The sequence below is a fragment of the Nycticebus coucang genome, chromosome 15, assembly GCF_027406575.1.
Source record: "Nycticebus coucang isolate mNycCou1 chromosome 15, mNycCou1.pri, whole genome shotgun sequence".
NCBI classification, from domain to species: Eukaryota; Metazoa; Chordata; class Mammalia; order Primates; family Lorisidae; genus Nycticebus; species Nycticebus coucang.
In genome coordinates this window covers 38,686,357-38,705,599 of record NC_069794.1, presented here as the reverse complement: position 1 = coordinate 38,705,599, position 19,243 = coordinate 38,686,357, and positions in this window count along the sequence as shown.

The window sequence follows — 19,243 nt, the reverse complement described above, 5'->3', positions numbered from 1 at the left end:
ATGTAAATATTTCTTCTTATGATCAAGCATCTGTTAAGTATAAAATGGATTCCCTATGAAACTAAGAAGAATTCTGCATATGTTTATTGAAACACGAGAGATACAGTAAATATGAGTATTACTGAGAATCTTTACATATAAAAATCTGTATACAGAATTCATATAAACATTTAAATACTGTTACGGGCTGGATCATGTTCTCCCAAATTTGTAAATTGAAGTTATAACCCTGGTACCTTTGAATGTAACTGTATTTGAAGATAAGGTCTTTAAAGAGGTAATTAAGCTTAAATGGGGGGTAATTAGAGTGGGCCCTGATCTGACATGGCTTGGAGATCAGGACACAAGGAGAAGCACAGGGAGATGATGGCCTTCTACGAGCCCAAAACAGAAGCCTCAGAAGAAACCAGCTCTACCAACACCCTCATCTCAGATTTCTAGTCTCCAGAATTGTGAGAAAATAAATACCACCCAGTCTATGGTACCTTGTTATGGCAGCCCAAGAAAGCCATACAACTACAATAGAAAAAAATAAAATTATTTTAATATAAGAAAGCCAGTTCTCTGTTACTTTCATAATGTCTTAGAAAAAGCTATGCTTCCTTTTATATAATTTTCCAACTAGGGTATGCTTGGGACATAACCACTTCTGCCATGAAATTTCTCTACCTTTCATAGGTAAATTTTCTATCTTACATCCTCTTCTGCTCACCCATACCTAGACTCTCTTTCTTCTATGTAAAAGCAAGTATATCTCATCATCAAAAATGTATGGCACGATAAGACTCAACAAAGGCAAGTGCAAGAATATGCCAGACTTAAACATCTTTCCATGTTTCCTAGAACTCCCTCACAGGGATTTTCTCCTTTCTTAATGAGCCAGTTGTTTTTATTAACCACTAATTACTTTTTCTAAGCATAAGGGTATATGTGACAAAGATGATGAAATTACATGGGAAAATGTTTTACTGATAATTGGGAAATAGTCTATCAGCCAAAAATAGCAAATATCCAGGAGATTATTACTTTAAGTTTGCAGAAAAATTAAAGCATTAATCTTGAAGTATCATTTTTATACTACAAAGACTGAAGACACATTATTTTAAAAATCACCCAATACTACTGTACTTATATTATACGTTTGCTAAAACATGATTCGATTTACAGTGATTACAAAGTCTTAGTAAAAATGTATTTGCCACACCATATTTTTCAAGCATCAGGGTCTCCCCATATTAATATATTTAGCCAGTGTATACTGGACAGTTGGTCATTATCCTCTCTGATAGGTATGAAATAGATTTTGTACTATTTATCCAAACTTTCTAAGCTTTAGTGCACAGTGTGAAATAAACAGTTGTTCAGACCACTTCCCAAAGAAAGACAAGCTTTATGTGGAAAAGAAAACCTGGAAGCCGAATTTGGCTGAATTTCAAACTTTCAGGAAACTTTTTCACCTAAGAGGTTGCAGGAGTCATAACATTTCTTGCGACAGGCTTTTAGGAAGTTCAGCATGTTGATGACTGTACTCTGGAAGCATCCTCACCAACACAAAAGACATGTAAATTGTAGACCATTTTGAAAAGTCAGCACAGTGATAAAGACTAAAAATTAACCTGAAGCTAAATCCACTTGCACTAGAGGAATCTGAGAGCAATCAAAGATCTTCACTGTTGATTCAGAGCTAAAAGTTTCTCTCAGATTCTGCTCTCTCAGCATTCTATTGCCAAACAAGTAGACTAATAAAAGTGGATCAGAAAAACAATTGTTTATTTGCAAAGCCAGGGGACTAATAGATGCATTCCTGTATCTTCAAGTTCTAGCCACTGTCAGAAGTTGGTTTAACCTTTAGACTTATATACTGTGGGAGGTGGACAGGCTAAATTCCTTACAGATCTTCCAACTCAGGGTAAAGTACCCAGTAGAGGGATGTCTGTGTGACTGTCCCTGGGTGGGGAAAATGGCAGTGGAGGCAGCTGAGACCATAAACTGGTAGCTTAGACTAGAAAAGCTGAGATGTCTGCCTGAGGAGAGGACACTTGCTCTCTCCTGTTTCTCTTCCATTTGCACTGTTATCTGGCCACTTCAGATATTCCATTACCCTATGTCCCTGCTTACCCTTTACTCAACCTTCTTGGGGGCTGTTATCTCCTCTCTCATTATTAATGCTGTGCATTCTTGCATGCATACATGCGCCCAATAAAAAGATTCTGGGAAACAGGACAGGGGCTGCATTGCTTTCATGCTGCCACCAGGCACATGAAACAGTGTATGCCCTTACAGCCTTACAGGCTTTATGCTATGAGTCTGGTGTAAAGGTTTGTGACTTCTCCAGTGCCATCTCCCTTGCTGATCATGGTACCAGGCTGGGGTCCACTAGGTGCACAACAGTATACTGTTTTTTAAAACTCATACTATATCAAGGAACTGTGAAGAGAATTAAAAATTGAGTTGGGGATTGCTCTAAAATAGCATTCAAAAAAAGAAAATAAGAGAATGAGAAACTATTGCATATGTAGGATTCAGTTGGTAAAAAACACTATCAACTCAGGGAAAACCAGCAAGTAAATAAATCATTTGCTTGGTCTTACGCAGACAAAACTGACCATTCATGGCTCAATCCAAGCTCATTGCTTTGGCTCTCATCTATCTGCACAGAAGTAGGATTGCATTATTGAGAACATGGGCACCAAAGAAAAAAAAAGATAGGCTTTGGTTCAAATCTCAGCACTCGCTGGCCAGGTACCTTTGGAAATTTAGGCTTAGGCTTGGTTTTCTCATCTGCTAAAGGAGAAACTAGTTGTACTTCCTCCTAGACTTCCTGGAGAATTAGATGATTAATACATGTAATGTACTTCACAGAGAGCCTGGAATAAGTAAATACGTAATAAATGATAAACATTATTATGATAACAAATGATAATAAATGATAAACATTATTATGTAACAATCCAACCAGTATTCAATTCATACATGAAATAAAGGATAACAGAATCCCCCAATGTTAAAAAACCCATTTCTAAAGAAAAAATGCCCTTGCTTAAGATACATATCTTGGCATTACAAAATGCTACGTCCTAACAAGACAGAATTATGGCATGACTTAACCAGACAGAATTTTTCATGCATGGCCTTGTAACACCAAAATACCCCTTCAAAATGCCTAGAATAGGAATTAAGGAAGTGGTTCTATACCAACCAGGTAAGGCATTTAAAAATTCAGCAACATCTCCTACATTGGCGCTCTTGGAAGAAGTAATGTCTATGCTAATTAAGATTAGATAATACCAGTTTATAAATCATCTTATACTCTATATGCTGCTGAAATCCTTTCTTTGAGTTTTAAATTCCAATGATGGTACATTTTATTCTATAATTAATAATTGGCTCTTCTCAAAATTTTCTGTTCTTCCCACGTTGTCCTGTTCTGTTACCCTGGATATTATATAATGGCTTTTACTCCTTCTTTTTAATATATCTGAAATACATAAGAAAGAACAAAAGGATAAGCATTCTCTTTTCTCACAAGCATACCAACTCTCAGCACTCCCAGCGATGTGTGTGTGTGGGGGGTGTGTGAGGGGGATGGAGGGGGAGTGTAAGAGGAAAGGGGTGGAGAGAGAGAGCGAGCACTGGTATTTAGCAATTCTGAAAAACCACTGGGAAAACTCCCTAGTGTTTTTTTACTTTGAGAAGAATTTAGTCCAGCTGTGGAGGCTGGGATCCCAGGGCAAATGAGGTAAGATTCCAGGTGCTGTCTTTGGCTGCCAGTTCTGAAAAACAGTATTGTATTAAAATAAATAAATAGATAGATAAATAAATATTGCTCTTTTAATTACCGAGGAGGCAGGTTTGGGAAAAGATGTGCCAAGCCACATAAGAGTGCCCATGCAATCCAGTTTTCAGTTTCCTAACTTTTGTCTGCCAGTGTGATAGGTGCCCTCCGATGGGATGACCAAGCTATCTGGGGCATAATTGGAACAGGGGAATCTTAAGAACTATAAAGTAGGATTACTTTCCTCTTTCTTTCTTTTCCTTATTGTCCCCTAAGACTTTTAAGAGAACTTACTGGGTAAAATAATAATAATAATAATAATGTTTGAAATTAGTTTCTTAGATTTATGAAGTCATTTTTATTTCAGCTTCATCATTTCTGAGTTTATTGAAAAAATGCTGGAACGGAATATAAGGGCCTGTACTTCTCAGAGTCCAGTGCACCCTGTGAGCAAATCAGTCTCTATCTGTGGCACGTGTGTATAATTTTTTTTTTAAATCTCGAACATAAAAAGAAATTGAGGACACTCAGATTAAAAGATCGGATATACAAGGTCATACGCGAGGATTAGAGGCATGTGTCTTTTGTACACTTTAAGCACAATTCTAGAAATTTTTTCAGGTTCCTATAGGGAGCATGACTAAGAAATCAGGTCATGCTATAAGAAATGTCAAGGGTGAGGACCTAGATTTAGCTACATAAGTGTAACTTTATAAGGAAATAATAGGTCAATTTTCTCCAGAAACAATCAGCTGCCTGAAAACACAGGCAGAAAAAAGTGTTGTGGTGAAACTAGAAAAATGCCAGTGGGAAGTTAAGATAGCAAAGAATCATGGATGAAGATGGAAGCTCCTTGGAAGGGTTGTCCCTGAGTAGGTGAAGGAAAGAAAAGCCAGGATCCTGAGGAAGGTGATGACCTCTTAAGATTCTAGGAGGTAGTTATAGAAAACTAGTAGTCAGGAGAGCATAAAACTATAGATTTTTAATGAGACATTTGGAGAGTTTGGGAGGAAGGACTATTTTAAAATTGAGTATCTCATAAATGGCTGTGAATTGTGATGAAGTCATGATGATGACTTTGCATAGAGACTCCTAATGTAGAGAAGAAGTGAGGGTGGCTGGTTGAGGATGTGCAGGAAAAGCGAGGCCAGGAGCTGAATGTGTTGTCTAAGTTGATGAGAGAAGAAGCCACAGCAAAGACTGTAACCATAAGACATGGTGGCTCATCCCCAGATCCTTGTGTTTAACCACAATGAGGGCCAGGAGAGATCACTGTAGATGGATCATGCCAATGTATAAGAACAATGCTTACAAGAGTCATGGTCAAGAGACAGCAGCAGCTCATCAGCTCGAGACTCTTCCTTCCCCAGGTCTCTCCTACTAGTCGGGAATTCTTGACAACAGAGCCGATTTTTCAAATTAGTTGACAGGGATTGTTTAAAGTCAAGTACATTACCTGGCAAGACAGCAAGTACCATATTTATGTTGCCTTCGATCCTTCACATGTTAACTCTCAGATTAGCTAATTTTCAATTTGGCTCAAAATTTCTCAGTATTTACTGAGATCCTACATACAAAGGACTGAGATATTAGGGTTTGGGTTTGGAGCGATACAAAGATGAGGGCATCAAAGACTTGGTGGGCCTTTATTTTAGTTTCCTAGAACTGACATAACAAAGTACCATAAACCAAGTGGCCTAAAACAACAGTAATGTGTTCTGTCACAGTTCCGGACAGTAGATGTCAAATAGGCTTTGTCCCTCTCAAACTTGGAGGGGAGTAACTTGTTGCCTGTTCCTATCTTCTGGTAGTGGCTGTCGATCTTTGGCATTGCTTGTTTTGCAGCTAGAGCCCTCCAACTTCTGCCTCTGTGGTCATGTGGAGTTCTTCCTATGTGTCTTTTTGTCTGTGTTCAAGTTCTTCTATTTTTTTTTTTTTTTTTATTGAGACAGTCTCACTATATCACCCTCAGTAGACTGCCATGGCATCACAGCTCACAGCAACCTCAAACTCTTGGGCTTATGCAATTCTCTTGCCTCAGCCTCCCCTGTAGCTGGGACTACAGGTGCCTGCCACAATGCCCGGCTATTTTTTGTTGCAGTTGTCATTGTTGTTTAGCTGGCCTGGGCTGGGTTTGAACCCGCCAGCCTAGGTGTGCGTGGCTGACTCTATAACCCTTGTGCTATGGGCACCAAGCCAAGTTCTTCTCTTCTTAAAAGACACAAATAACATTGGATCCAAGGCCTACTCTACATCACTATAATCATCTTTACTCATTATATTGACAATAATCATATTTCCAAATAAAGTCACAATCTGAGGTACTAGAACTAGGGCTTCAACATATATTTTGCAGGGGCCACAATTCAACCCATTCCAATATCCCAGGAGGGCAACCCCAGAGGCAAGGCTGGGGAGCCAGAGCAGGGTGCTGGGAAGTGAGAAGATGGTAGTAGCTTCTGAATAAGGAGCCATCAGAGACTAAAACCCAAACCATAAAACTACGAAACGCTACTAATGCGGTAGCATGTAGAAATTGGGATTTCTGGGTAAAGAAAGTGATAACCAAAACTAAAGCAGAATAAAGGGAGGAGAGAGGACTAAAACTTTCCATACATTTACTAGGAATGGACTTATTTCATTTAATTTTAGTAAATACATCAAACTTAATAATTGATAATCAAATGTCAGGATATGCATATTTGGGGTTTAGTCAGTTATAATATATTGATTGATTGATCAATGAGTATTTTTTTTAAGTATTAGTGTTAGGTAATCGCCCCAGAGAAAGCCCCTCCCCCAAAAAACCCTTTCCTACTTTCTACAGACCAAGATTAGCTGTCTCACTCTTAAAGTTACAGCTCCTTTCTAAGCACGGGGAGTTGTCCTCTAAATAACAGGGAATTACCTACTAAACATCTCCCAACCGCAAAATTTACTTCATCTCCCTATCCCAGTTACCCACTGAAAATTTCAAACATATGGCCTTCCCCTAACGGCTTTTCCCGCCAGAGCAGTAACTCCTTATTGGCTATTCTACCGTCCCATCACCATTCTAAGACTTCCCCTAACCAAACTTATATAAGGGTGCGCTTTTCTTTTGGTTCTCTCTCTTCCTTTCTCTCCTCCCTGGTGCTGCTCTGCAGCATCCCACCCTTGCCAATAAAGACCTTTTGCACAAGCCTTGGTGGTCTGTGAGATCTCTGCTGTCAAGCGTCACCTTTCAATTAGTCCAGTGGCTCCAAGTGGTGGTTAAGAACAGTCCAAGAGGCCAGGTTGCTTGGTTTAGAAAACTGCCTTATTAGCTATGTGACCTTAGGAAAATTATGGCACCTTTTGGTGCCTCAGTTTCCTTATCTGCAAGATGAGCTCTTATCTTCCAGTGCTGTGGTGAAGATTAAATGAGTTAACCTCTGTAATCTGTGTCTGGCACACAGAAAGTGTTCAAAATATATTAGCTATATTTTTTATTTTAATTTATGGAGTATCTCAATTTTGTAAATGAAAGTTCTTGAGTTACATTAAATATAAATACAGTGAATGCAATTAAATTATTTAATTCTATTTCAGCTTAATGTCTCTTTAATTTTTATGGTAGCATTTCTAGCTTTTTTCGTTATAGAAACATTGTTTGCTTTGCACAAGCCTGAAAGAAATTATTAAATTATTTTATTGTGTAAATTCACCAGAAGCTACATTATACCGCTTATTAAAATATAGTTAACTCCTTTGCATGTTTAAAAAATTGCATCTTATGTTAGTTATTTTAGGCATTGTCAGTGATCAAAATAGTAATAATTAGATAATATTAATCACTTATTAAGTGCTATTCTATCAAGCACATTATATACATTTTCTCATTTCATCTATTAATATAAAACAGCCCCATAAAGTAAACATATTGGATTCTTCTCTCTTTTTAAAGAAAAGCAGTTTCTGAAGCACAGAGTGGTTAGGTAATTAGCTCAAGGTAACACAGCTAGCAAATGGTTTGGTGAGAATATGAACCAGTTTATTTGATAATAAAGTCTGAGTTCTTAATCTATTTTCTTTACTGGAAGGCTGATTCTGGGCCTCCTGTTAAAACACAGAGATTTTTTTAAAGGTGAAATATACGGTAATAAATATCATCTTTAAAATACATCCTTTTTGGAGCACTGTGGCACTTATTAAACATACTGGAGACACTTGCTCAATAGGGCTCTGGAAGGGTCTTGAAATCTCTAATTTTAACCAAAGTTCTAGGTAATTGTTACAATCAGGCAAGTATAGGAATCACACGGCCTCCTTAACCTGATAGTGGAGTCTGGCCACTCAGCTATTGTCAGTTTCTCTTAATAATTTTAGGAACTTTCCCAGGATTAGAGATGAGTAGAGCTACGCATCAATGAAAACAAATGTTATGCTGATTTCACCAAACATTTATAAGCTGGCAGGCACAAAAACAGCCATACAACCTCTTCTTAGAAGTGAAATCTTAATTCTTATTTTATTTATTTTATTTTATTATGTTTTTGGAGACATGGTCTTGCCCTGTTGCCCAGGCTGGAGTTCAGTGGCATGGTCATAGCTCACTGTAATGTAGAACTTCTGGGCTTAAGCAATCCTCCTGCCTCAGCCTCCAGAGTAGCTAAGACTACTGGAATGTGCCACCATGCCTGGCTAATTTTATTATTATTAGTTATTTTATGTATTATTATTATTATTATTTGCAGAGATTTGGGCTCACTATGTTGCCCAAGCTTGACTTGAATTGCTGAACTTAAGCAATCTTCTACTTCCACCTCCCAAAGTGCTGGGACTACAGGTATGAAGCCTTGTGCCGGCCTTTCCTGTGTCTTTAGAACTCTCACAAGCACCTTGCCTTCTGAGGAAGAAGCAAAGATGTTCTGACATCAGAACCAGCCAACCTTTTTTGTTAGGTCAGGGCACAATCTGTTATGAGGGAAGGCAATGCATCTTAACACCTTGAACATTACTTAGAAGCATCAGCCTACTGTGTTTTCCAAATTCTCATACCTGTTTATGGAAAAACTGCACTCACAAATGTACAATTGTAAATAGGTATACTTATTACATATCAATTAAAAACAAGTAAATAGGTATAATGCAACATGGCTCTCCTATCTCACTAGGTTTTTAAATCAAATAATAAATATAAAATATGCTATTTTAATCACACAAGTACTACATAAGTAGAGTGTTATTATTTATTATAAAAAGAAACAAATCGTGTACTTTAAAAACACTGGGCTGAGTGAAAAAAGTCACAACAGATCACATATTGTATGTGTATGATTCCACTGGTGTGGGATGTCCAGAAGAGTCAAATCTGTAGAGGCAGAAAATAGACTAGTTGTTGCCTCGGGGTGGGAAGGTTAAGAGGAAATGGGGAATACTGCTAATGAGTATGGGGTTTCTTTAGGTATGATGAAAATGGTCTAAAATTGATAGCAGTGATGGCTGCAAAACCTTGTAACTACATTAAAAAACAACAAATTGTGTGCTTTAGGTGGGTAAATTGAACTTTATCTCAACAAAACTGTTTCACAAATCACACAGGGTTTCAAAATGAAACAAAACTATTAGGTTGACTGTTTAAAAAAATCCTTTTTGCGATTGATTAATCAGATGACCCAAAGAGCTAAAATACGTTTTGTGAGTGTAATTTATGTTTAATATTTTTTGAATGCCATTAAATAAAATTATTTAGTTCCTTGGTATGTTTTGCTCAATTTTTGAAAAAGTTCTTTTCTTTCAGAAATATTGAAAAATAGTAGATGACCATCACAAACTCTACTCCTATTATCTTGTTAAGTAAAGCCTTGGTTTAGAAAAATGTTCCAAGCCCAAAGGCCTGAAACATTGCTTTCTTGTTTTAACTTTTGCAGCATTTTCGATCACAACAAACCAGAAAACAACATCCTTGAACCTTTTGGTTACCTCTTCACTCCTGTGGATTTGTTTAGAATTGTTCTCTACCTCTGTCTCTAAGCACACCCTGATTAAAATGTTTTAATTAAAATCATGACTACTCCAGAAAAATTATTGAGCAATTCTTCAGGATGAAAATGCTTAGCGTTGGAAGCCTAATTCCACTGTTCATGTTCCTACTGAGCAATATTTTTAAAAAGGTTCACCTCTGTGTTGTGTAATATTGGATTTGGTCCCAACAGCTAGAAGGTATTGTTTTTAAAACAAGGCCAAGCAAGCATAAAAGTTTGTACGATGATACAGATTTGATTAGCTCTTAAGCAAAACAAGTTCAGCCAGGTTGATCTTTGCAGTTATTCTAGACTGGATCCTATAACTTTCTTCCACTACCATCCTTCTGAGAAAGAGTGGGCTTTTGTTACATTCTAAAACCATTTCTAACAGGAAGAGGCGACTTGATTCTCTGGGTCATAGTATCTGGCAGACTGCACTCAGAAAAACCGTGGAGACTCTGGGATGGAAGCCAAGTTCCTTAGAATTGCAATACAGCTCAGAAGAGATGAAAAGGAGTTTCACCAAGGAACCAATATTACCATTTCTTAGGAAGAATGGGGTCCTGTTTCCTAATTGATAAAAGTCTCCACCAAGTAGAAAATGCTGCTGCTCACCTTTTGAAAGGCTCTCCTCGCCGCCTGGCACAGCATTCTTTCCAGCAGCTGTTGGCAGTGCAAAAATCTGGAAGGACCATCTTGGGCCAACCTGGGGAATTAATTAAAGTTAATTCTTCTAATCAAGGAGCAAGCCTTAACCAAGCAAGAGATCCATACGACCTATAGAAGTGGCCCATTTAAAAACCTGCTCCATTTATTCATAAAAGCAGAAATTAGCTTGGTCCAGTGCATCTCAAAACTTTAATGTATATATGACTTATCTAGGGATCTTTTTTAAATGCATATTTTGATTCTGCGTGTCTGCAGCAACTGAGGGGCCCCAAATTCTGAACTTCAATTGAGTGTCCAGGTGACACAATATTGACACCACTGGTCAATGGATGCAGCCAAGCATTTCTCTCCTCCCTTATCTTTTCAAAGCAAGACCACAGTTTTACCACACTGGCCAGATGAAAACTCATCTTGATTTAAAGAAAATCATTTCTAGATTGGACTTCTTTCATTAACAATCCAATCCAAATTCCACAAACACTTACTGAGAACTGAATTCTTTTTTAGAGTTTAACTAAATCTTCCATGAAACAGCTTATAGCCACTTTCCCTCTCACATGATCAGTTTTCAATTCTTTAACATAACTATTTTTGTCTTCTACTATAACAATCTTTGTTTAACTTGTAGTCCTTTTGAGTTCTGGAGGCTATCCTGTGTGTATGTAGTGAACTGGAGAATCTTCTTTTTTTATTTTATTTTATTTTTTATTGTTGGGGATTCATTGAGGGTACAATAATCCAGGTTACACTGATTGCAATTGTTAGGTAAAGTCCCTCTTCTTTTACAATAGACATTCTTTGCTATGCCTAAGAAATCCGAAAAAATTGGCAAGTGGGCTTTGCTTCCAGGATTCCCTGTAAGTACAATCGTTGCAAATTGAATAAGAAGGTCAGTTTGGGACTCAGTCTGTAAGGCAGAGATCTCTTACAGACTGAGATTTTCAACCTGAAGGAAGAAGACAGAAGTTTCAGGACACATGTATGTACACACGTTCTCTCCATTCTCACTCCCACCATTCAGCAGATTCTCATGAACAACAGGCTTTCCCAGAACTTTACCCTCTCTCAATGACTTCCCTCGAGCATCCTCATGACCAGTGTAGTGGGTTGAATGATGATCCCACAAAGACATCTCCTCCCAAAACCTGTGAATGTGACCTTATTTAGAAGAAGGGCCTGTGCAGGTACATTAGGATCACAAGATGAAATCATTATGGATTGTCTGAGTGGGACCTGAATCCAATGGAAAATGTCCTTACAAGTGACAGAAAAAGAGAAGAAGGTCCGGCACAGAGGAGAAGGTCCCCATGGAGCCTGAGAAGAGAGTGCTGTGGACACCGGAATGCCAACCACCACCATATGCTGGACGTATTCTCCCCTAGCGCCTCCAGAGGGAGTGCAGCCCTGCTGACACCTTGATTTCAGACTCTGGCTTCAGAGGCTGTAAGAGAGCAAGTTCCCGTTGCTTTCTAGCCAATTTAGGTACTTCGTTGTGATGGCCTAGGAAACTAACATAACCAATCAGCTTCTAGTCACTCTTTTTTCTTTGTTTGTTTTCTTTTCTTCTCCTTTCTGTTATGCTTGAATTTTCTGGGGCTTTCTCTCATTTTTTAAAATTTGTAATTATTAAAGGCACGTAACTGTTGTATATATTAATGGGGTACATGCAGTAGAAGATGTGGAAAGCAATGCCCACCTCTGCGGAGAGGTCAGAACAGATGAACTGCGCTGTTTCCAGTGGGGCTGGCAGAGAGAACACAGCACTGACCTTTTCTCCCTCCCGGATCCTACATTTTAGAGAATTTATAAAATGAAGGTAATTTTAAAAGTAGCTGTTACCCTACAAAGATGGAGATAATATGAAAACACATAAGAGCAACCCATTTTTTGAAATTGGAAAAACATAGGCATATGATACGGAAATCTTAGGAACTGAAATCCTAAATGGCAACATAAAAAACCCAAACCAAACAAACACAAAAAGCAAAACCCAATTTGTACTCCGAAGTATGAAACGCTCATGACTTAGATATATCTGGTAGGTCCGTAACTGAAAGTGAAGAAGTACTTTTAGGGTAGAAAAAAGGCATTTTCAGACAATTATGTTCTTAAGACATCTTTCAGGCAAGAAGCTGTGGTATGTCTGTGAAAGTAAGTGACTAAAACAAGGAAAAGAGGAAGATAAACATGACAGGTTGCAGAGCTCCCACATTAGACAGAGATAATGGGGCAAGCCAGGAAAGGGGATCCCAGGATGACAACTAACTGCCCAGCAGTCTGGAGACAAACCCATCCACACTGGAGTAAGGCAGAAATCTCCTGGAGAGATGTTGCCAAGGAGAATAAATTGGTAAGGTACCAGATGCACCTGCACGACTGAGAAGAAATCTAAGTAAAGAGCTTGGTGACATGAGAGATAAATATATGGCAAATGAAGCAAACCCCAAATAATCCAGTTATTAGCTCCAGGGAAAAACTATGCAGGAATATTTACCTAATCTAAACTCTGATGTGACTATATTGGGAAAATGGGGGGAGGTTGGAAAGTTGCACATGTGAAGGGAGGTGGGGAGAAAAGAAAGTCAACAGAGGAGGTAAAGTCGTAATACTGTTATAATAAAAATACTCTTTGAGGTATTCATAGACCTCAAATTATCTTACCAAAAATGTAAATGATGTTAGAAATCTGAAATAACTACTATTCCCAAATAATTAATATTACATTATATTATCTCTCAGACCTATGCTTCCAATCTGAGGTTATTTAGATCACGAAAAACACCCCGTTAACAAACATGCTCAAGAGTGATTAAGAGGTCCTCTGTTTAACTAACACCACCATCTCTGCAGAGGAGGATGGTGGGCTAGAGAATACTCACCCTCTGCTGAGGTATCAACCCCACAGGGAAACGTCCGCACGCGGCCCCTTTCATCCACGGCACTACCCAGAGGATCACTGGGAGCTCTCATGTGTTGTGAGAGGGAGACGGGAAACAAATCCCATCAGGTAGGATCAGCTTACATTATTCAAAGCTTAATATTTATAATAAATTCATAGGGCCCTGAGATTATTGACTTTTGAGGAATAAGATTTTCATAATTTAAGGAGTCATGCAGGCTTTCTGCATTAAATGTAGCCTTACAAGTGGTTTTACAAGATAAGTTAAAAAGTACCAATTAACAGAGGCAGTAAAAGGCGACATATCCATATTCTTATAATATATGCCTGGAAGGAATCATCGTATATTACCATTGTAAGGTTAAAAGCAATGCTGCTACTAATCAAAAACAAAGTTTTTATATTCACTTAAGAATTAAGACAATAACATACAGTTTTTACATATTGTTTCTTAAATAGGGAATTTTTGAATAAGGTGTTTTATTATCTTTCAGGTCCCCACAGTAAGACCTCTGGGTAGTAGTCATCCATTAACTAGGTTCCCAGAGTTTCTCTGCATCTCTCCAGACTGGATATTGACAATGTCACAGAAAGAATCATCACGGAAATTGAATTCCTTCTGCCCTGCTACAGAATGGCCCTTGAGAATTGAGAGAAGCCTCCAGCTTGCCAGGCATGACTCTCTTCTGCCAGGCCTGGGGGTTCATGTTTTGTTCTGCCCTATTCCATTACAGCGCCAGAGTGACGCAGAAGAGGTGAGAACAGAGGCAGCCTCCTTGTGTGATTCTCCAGGATCACCTGGACACCTACAAAATATGGCCTGAGAATTCCTGAGTGATGTGAAATTAACCCCTTAACTGTTCCCTGCAGGGCAGAGAATAGCACTTGGATTCCTGCTTCCTTTACCAATGACTCTGCCAACCCTCAACCCCACGTCTCCCTGAAGGACACCAGGGTTTCCACAAATGCCTCTGGAGCTCCCAATCTCCTTCAGCCTGGGGTGCAGGGCAATGTTTACCATTAACAAATACAAAATGAACCTTTAAAGGAGCAGCTCACCAAATAATCAGTGAAACTATTGCTCAGTGTGAAATGAGTGCCCCAGAGAAATCCATCCTGAATAAAAGGAAATTTACAAATCCAGGTTTATTTCATATGAAATGTAATCCTGAATATTGATAATAGAAGATTTAATTTCCTTAGACCCTTTAAAAACTATCACTATGGGCAAGCATCTGTTAGAAAGAATCTTATAAATAAATAGCCGGGTGCAGTGGCTTATGTCTGTAATCCTAGCACTTTGGGAGGCTGAGAGGGGTGGATTGCTTGAGCTCAGGGTTTGAGGCCAGTCTGTGCAAGAGTGAGACCCCGTCTCTACTAAAAATAGAAAAACCAGCAGGACATTGTGGCAGGCGCCTGTAGTTCCAGCTGCTTGGGAAACTGAGGCAAGAGGATTGCTTGAGCCCTAAAGTTTGAGGTTTCTGTGAGCTATGATACCAGGGCACTCTACCTAGGGCAACAGAGTGAGACTTTGTCTTAAAAATAATTAATTAATTGAATATTTGTATTTTGCATATTCTTCTAGCTCTGTGATATTTGATTACAAGGCTGGATATAAAAGAAATGTGTACAAAAATGCAATCAGAACTAGAAGAATTGAGTAATTAAGTCTGGAACTCAAGGAAATGCTTTGCAGTAAAGATGCCCTTTATGTCAAGGTTTGGATGATGAGGGCTGAGACAGAAGAGGGCTCGGAGTGGGCACTCAGAAACAGGGAGAGTGGGAAGGAGGGAAGAAATAATCAAAGTTTTTATGGTGAAAGAGTAACTATCATATTCTTAGTTTAATGAGATAATGCTGGTGTCAGTAATAATTTATTTGACAAATACATTCCTTTGTATGAAGCACTAAGCTGCATCTTGGGCATACTACAAAACCAAAGTGGGAAAGGGGACCCTGACTTCACCCGGTCTTTTGCAACTTATGGAGGAACACCATTCCTCAAGCCCTTGCAATAAATGAAGGTAAATTTTTGAAGGCATGTGTGGGTGCTGCTGGAGCACATGGGGAGGCCTTCCAGGGCACTCAGAGAAGGTGAATGGAAGGTACATGAGGACGAAAGAGGAAGAACAGCCCAAACAGAGGAACCAGGAACCCTGAGGCAACAGAGGGAAATAAGCTTGTTGTGTCCGAGAAGAGCAGGGAGTTCAGCACGGCTGGCATTAGCAGAGCGAGAGTGGAGGCACTGGAGATGCCTGGCGAGGTGGACAGGAGCTCGCTGTGCAACGATGTAGGACATCACAGTAGAACAATCAAGAATCATGGAACCAGATGAACAAAAATGTGTGACTCAGTCTTGTCCTTTGGTGCAAATGAGTTAACTTTTATTTAGATCCAGCCTAAACTTTCCAAGCCAGACTTTCAACCAACTTACTTTTGAAAGGCAAAACACAGCCAGAAATCCCAGCTCTGCACTCCCCATATCACCCCAGGTTGGACACTTGCAGCCGTGTCACAACCCACTGAGGTGGGCTCTTTTCTCTAAAGCTGAAATCTCATGGCACCTAATTGATTATGAAATCAAACCTTTGAAAATGATACTGAAATTTTTCTCATCATTGTCAAAACCACTTGGTCTGCCACTCTCTCCTCCTGCTCTTCCTTCATTCCATAGAACAAACAGGCCTTACCTCCTGTTTCATAATTGTTTCACATTTGCCATCCTTCCGTTGTATCTATGAATAGACTATGTCTGCTCCTCTCCTGAGGACTGTGGGTGTTTTGTTGTCTACCACTATCTTTTGGGGAGAAAATATAATTATGACATGACACTCTGAGACAGGAAATGTCTGTCTGCTACATTTTAGAAAAATCAGAGATGAGCAGAGGTTCATATGGAATAGCAGACTATTTGCTTCACATCATCTGTAGTTTACAAGAGCAAACACAAGGCTCCAGGATGTGTAAAATGTATGTTATGTTAAATTTGAGGTCATCCTCTCACTTGTCAGAACATGACTTCTAGTCCTAAATTCCAAAACTTTAGAGGCCTCTGAAATACTTGGACAGGTTCCAAAGGACAGCAATGAAAGTGATAAAAGATTTGAAGTCTAATACCTTTGAGGGAAAGCTAAAAGAACAAGAATTATTTCTCTTCTTAATGAGAAGTCAGAGATAATTTAACAATCTTCAAGTATGTGAAAAGTTTTATGTGTAGTGTGATGGTGTCCAAATTCATGGAAGTTTGAGTGACAAGGCTGAGGCACAGCAAAGGACCCCTCACGGGGAGGGTTGGTACATGCAAGCACTGGGTATTTTGCCATAGAAACCCCTTTTTCTGAGGCCCAGAAGATTGGACATTATCTAGCAAGGAGATGTCATGTACTGTCTGAACAAACACTGGGGTAAAATAAATGACTTCTAAGAATCTCTAAATTCAGTAGTTTTCGGATTTTTAAAAGGTCTTCCATTTGAAGAGACTCTGAGGGCAAATAAATTATGGGCCAAGACTTTATTCTTACACTTTCTTGAAACAGAAGCACATCCTGATCATTACTGGTAATAGTTACAACCAGAGTTCCAGAAGCTTCTATCATATTAGCAGTTTAGAAATCATTCTCACATACAATACTTTAAAAAATATTTCTATTCCTACATTCCTTAGGTCAACCCTATTGCTCTTATCTTTCTACAATTTGATTAGATACTGTTGTGCCAAAGCGCAAAACCGCGGACGATAAATACACTTCAGCTGAAATAAAACATTCTTCCATTTCAGGAGCAAAATCTATGCAGAGAGACACCTGCATATTTGTGAAAGTATAGTAAGTTATAATTTTATGACAGACAGCAACATAGCATTGCATTTACAATGTTTTTAGAAAGGTGGATGATAACAGAAGCTAGGACAATACAATAAAATACTATATCTGCAATAAAAAGTCAGACTTCACTCTCCTGAAATGGGCTCATGCAGATCACTCTATCTGTTTACGGGGAATTTTAAGATAGTCGCAAAACAAAACTGCCAAGCATGAAGAAATAATTCATTTAACAGCTGTTCAGTAAGGTCAAAAACACAGAAACTCCTGAAGGTTACAAAAGTATAGCTAGAACTCTTGGGCGTTTAGCTCCATTGTAACAAAGATTTTAAAATTGTCTTCTGGTTATGCCCCTCCTCATGTTATTATGCTTATCACTGGTTATCAGATTTTAGGAGTTCAAGATCAATTCTGCTTTCTGGACTTATCACCTCATGACATTATATCTGAGGAGACTGAGTTAATAAAAAAAGAAGAAAAAGCCTAGATGTCTCTGATGCTCGTTATAAAAAAAAGAAACAAGCACAGATCAATAGGAACAATCTGACACCAATATCCCAATTTCTGTCCAGACATCAGCAATGGAAGGCTGTTGCACACAGTCCTGAAAACTCTGCTGTCCAAATGCACTATTGACGCAAAAGCTGGACATAATAAGAAATTAAGTGAAGCTGAATAAATACCGATACTGAGGGCTAGACATCCAAACTGCATTTGGTGAAAAGTAACCAAAAGAAAAAACACCTATAGAACAAGAGGTTGTCATTCAAAACACTGCTATTTTTATGGATCATGGCTCCAAATCGAAATATAAAGTCAACCCAAAGCTAAATTTGCTTCTATGCTGTTATTTGATTTGAATGGATTTCTTGGTAGTTTTGCATTTATGGAGCTTTTCCCGTTTTACTTTTTTTCTCGCTAATTTTTTTGAAATTTTACTTTAAAAAATTCTCAATGAAATTCAAAGTTTATGAAGTAGTAGAAATGGATATAATTTTAACACTAAAGTCATCTCAGGGAAATTCCAATGTAATTTTTTTTTGTTTGTTTTTGCAATTCTGTTTAAGAGCACAAGGTGTTTAAAATAGAAGTTAAGCATAAATCTGCATACTGTACCTATGAAAATAATGTTTGTCGAAGTGAGTCCTTGAGTTCCTTATTTGTTAACTTCATTTTATCTTAAATTCTATACACTTTATATTGTGCTTTCTGGTAGTTCAGCAATACCTTAGTACTCTAAACCTCAATATTAACTTCATACTGTTAGGAACTACACTTGATTACATTTGTTATTAGAAAAATAAAGTTATGCTTCTACGAAAATGCTCCTCATTTGTACAAATGCAACAAAGCTCTGCTTCCAATTTAGAACGTTCTTCTATTATAGTGCTACTGACCTGCAATTAAATAAAAACAAGCATTGATTGAAATTAATCAAACTGTGACCGAAGATTTTTTTTTTTTTTGAGACAGAGTCTTACTATGTCACCCTCAGTGCTGTGGCATCATAGCCCCCAGCTACCTCAAACTCTTGGGCTCAAGTGATTCTCTTGCTTCAGCCTCCCAAGTAGCTGGGACTACTAAGCACCACAACAATACCGACTATTTTTTGGTTGCAGTTGTCATTGTTGTTTAGCTGGCCCGGGACAAGTCGAACCCACCTGCCTCGGTGTATGTGGCCATTGCCCTAACCACTGAGCTATGGGAACTGAGCCTTGACAGAAGATTTTTTAAAAATTCCTTAGATGGGGCGGCGCCTGTGGCTCGGTGAGTAGGGCGCCAGCCCCATATGCTGAGGGTGGCGGGTTCAAACCCAGCCCAGGCCAAACTGCAACCAAAAAAATAGCCGCTCGTTGTGGCGGGCGCCTGTAGTCCCAGCTGCTCGGGAGGCTGAGGCAAGAGAATCGCGTAAGCCCAAGACTTAGAGGTTGCTGTGAGCCGTGTGACGCCACGGCACTCCACCCGAGGGCGGTACAGTGAGACTCTGTCTCTACAAAAAAAAAAAAATTCCTTAGATGAAACAATTCAGAAGATGTTGCTTATAAAATGCCTTGTTAGAAATAAAATATAAGCGTGAGGATTTAACACACTT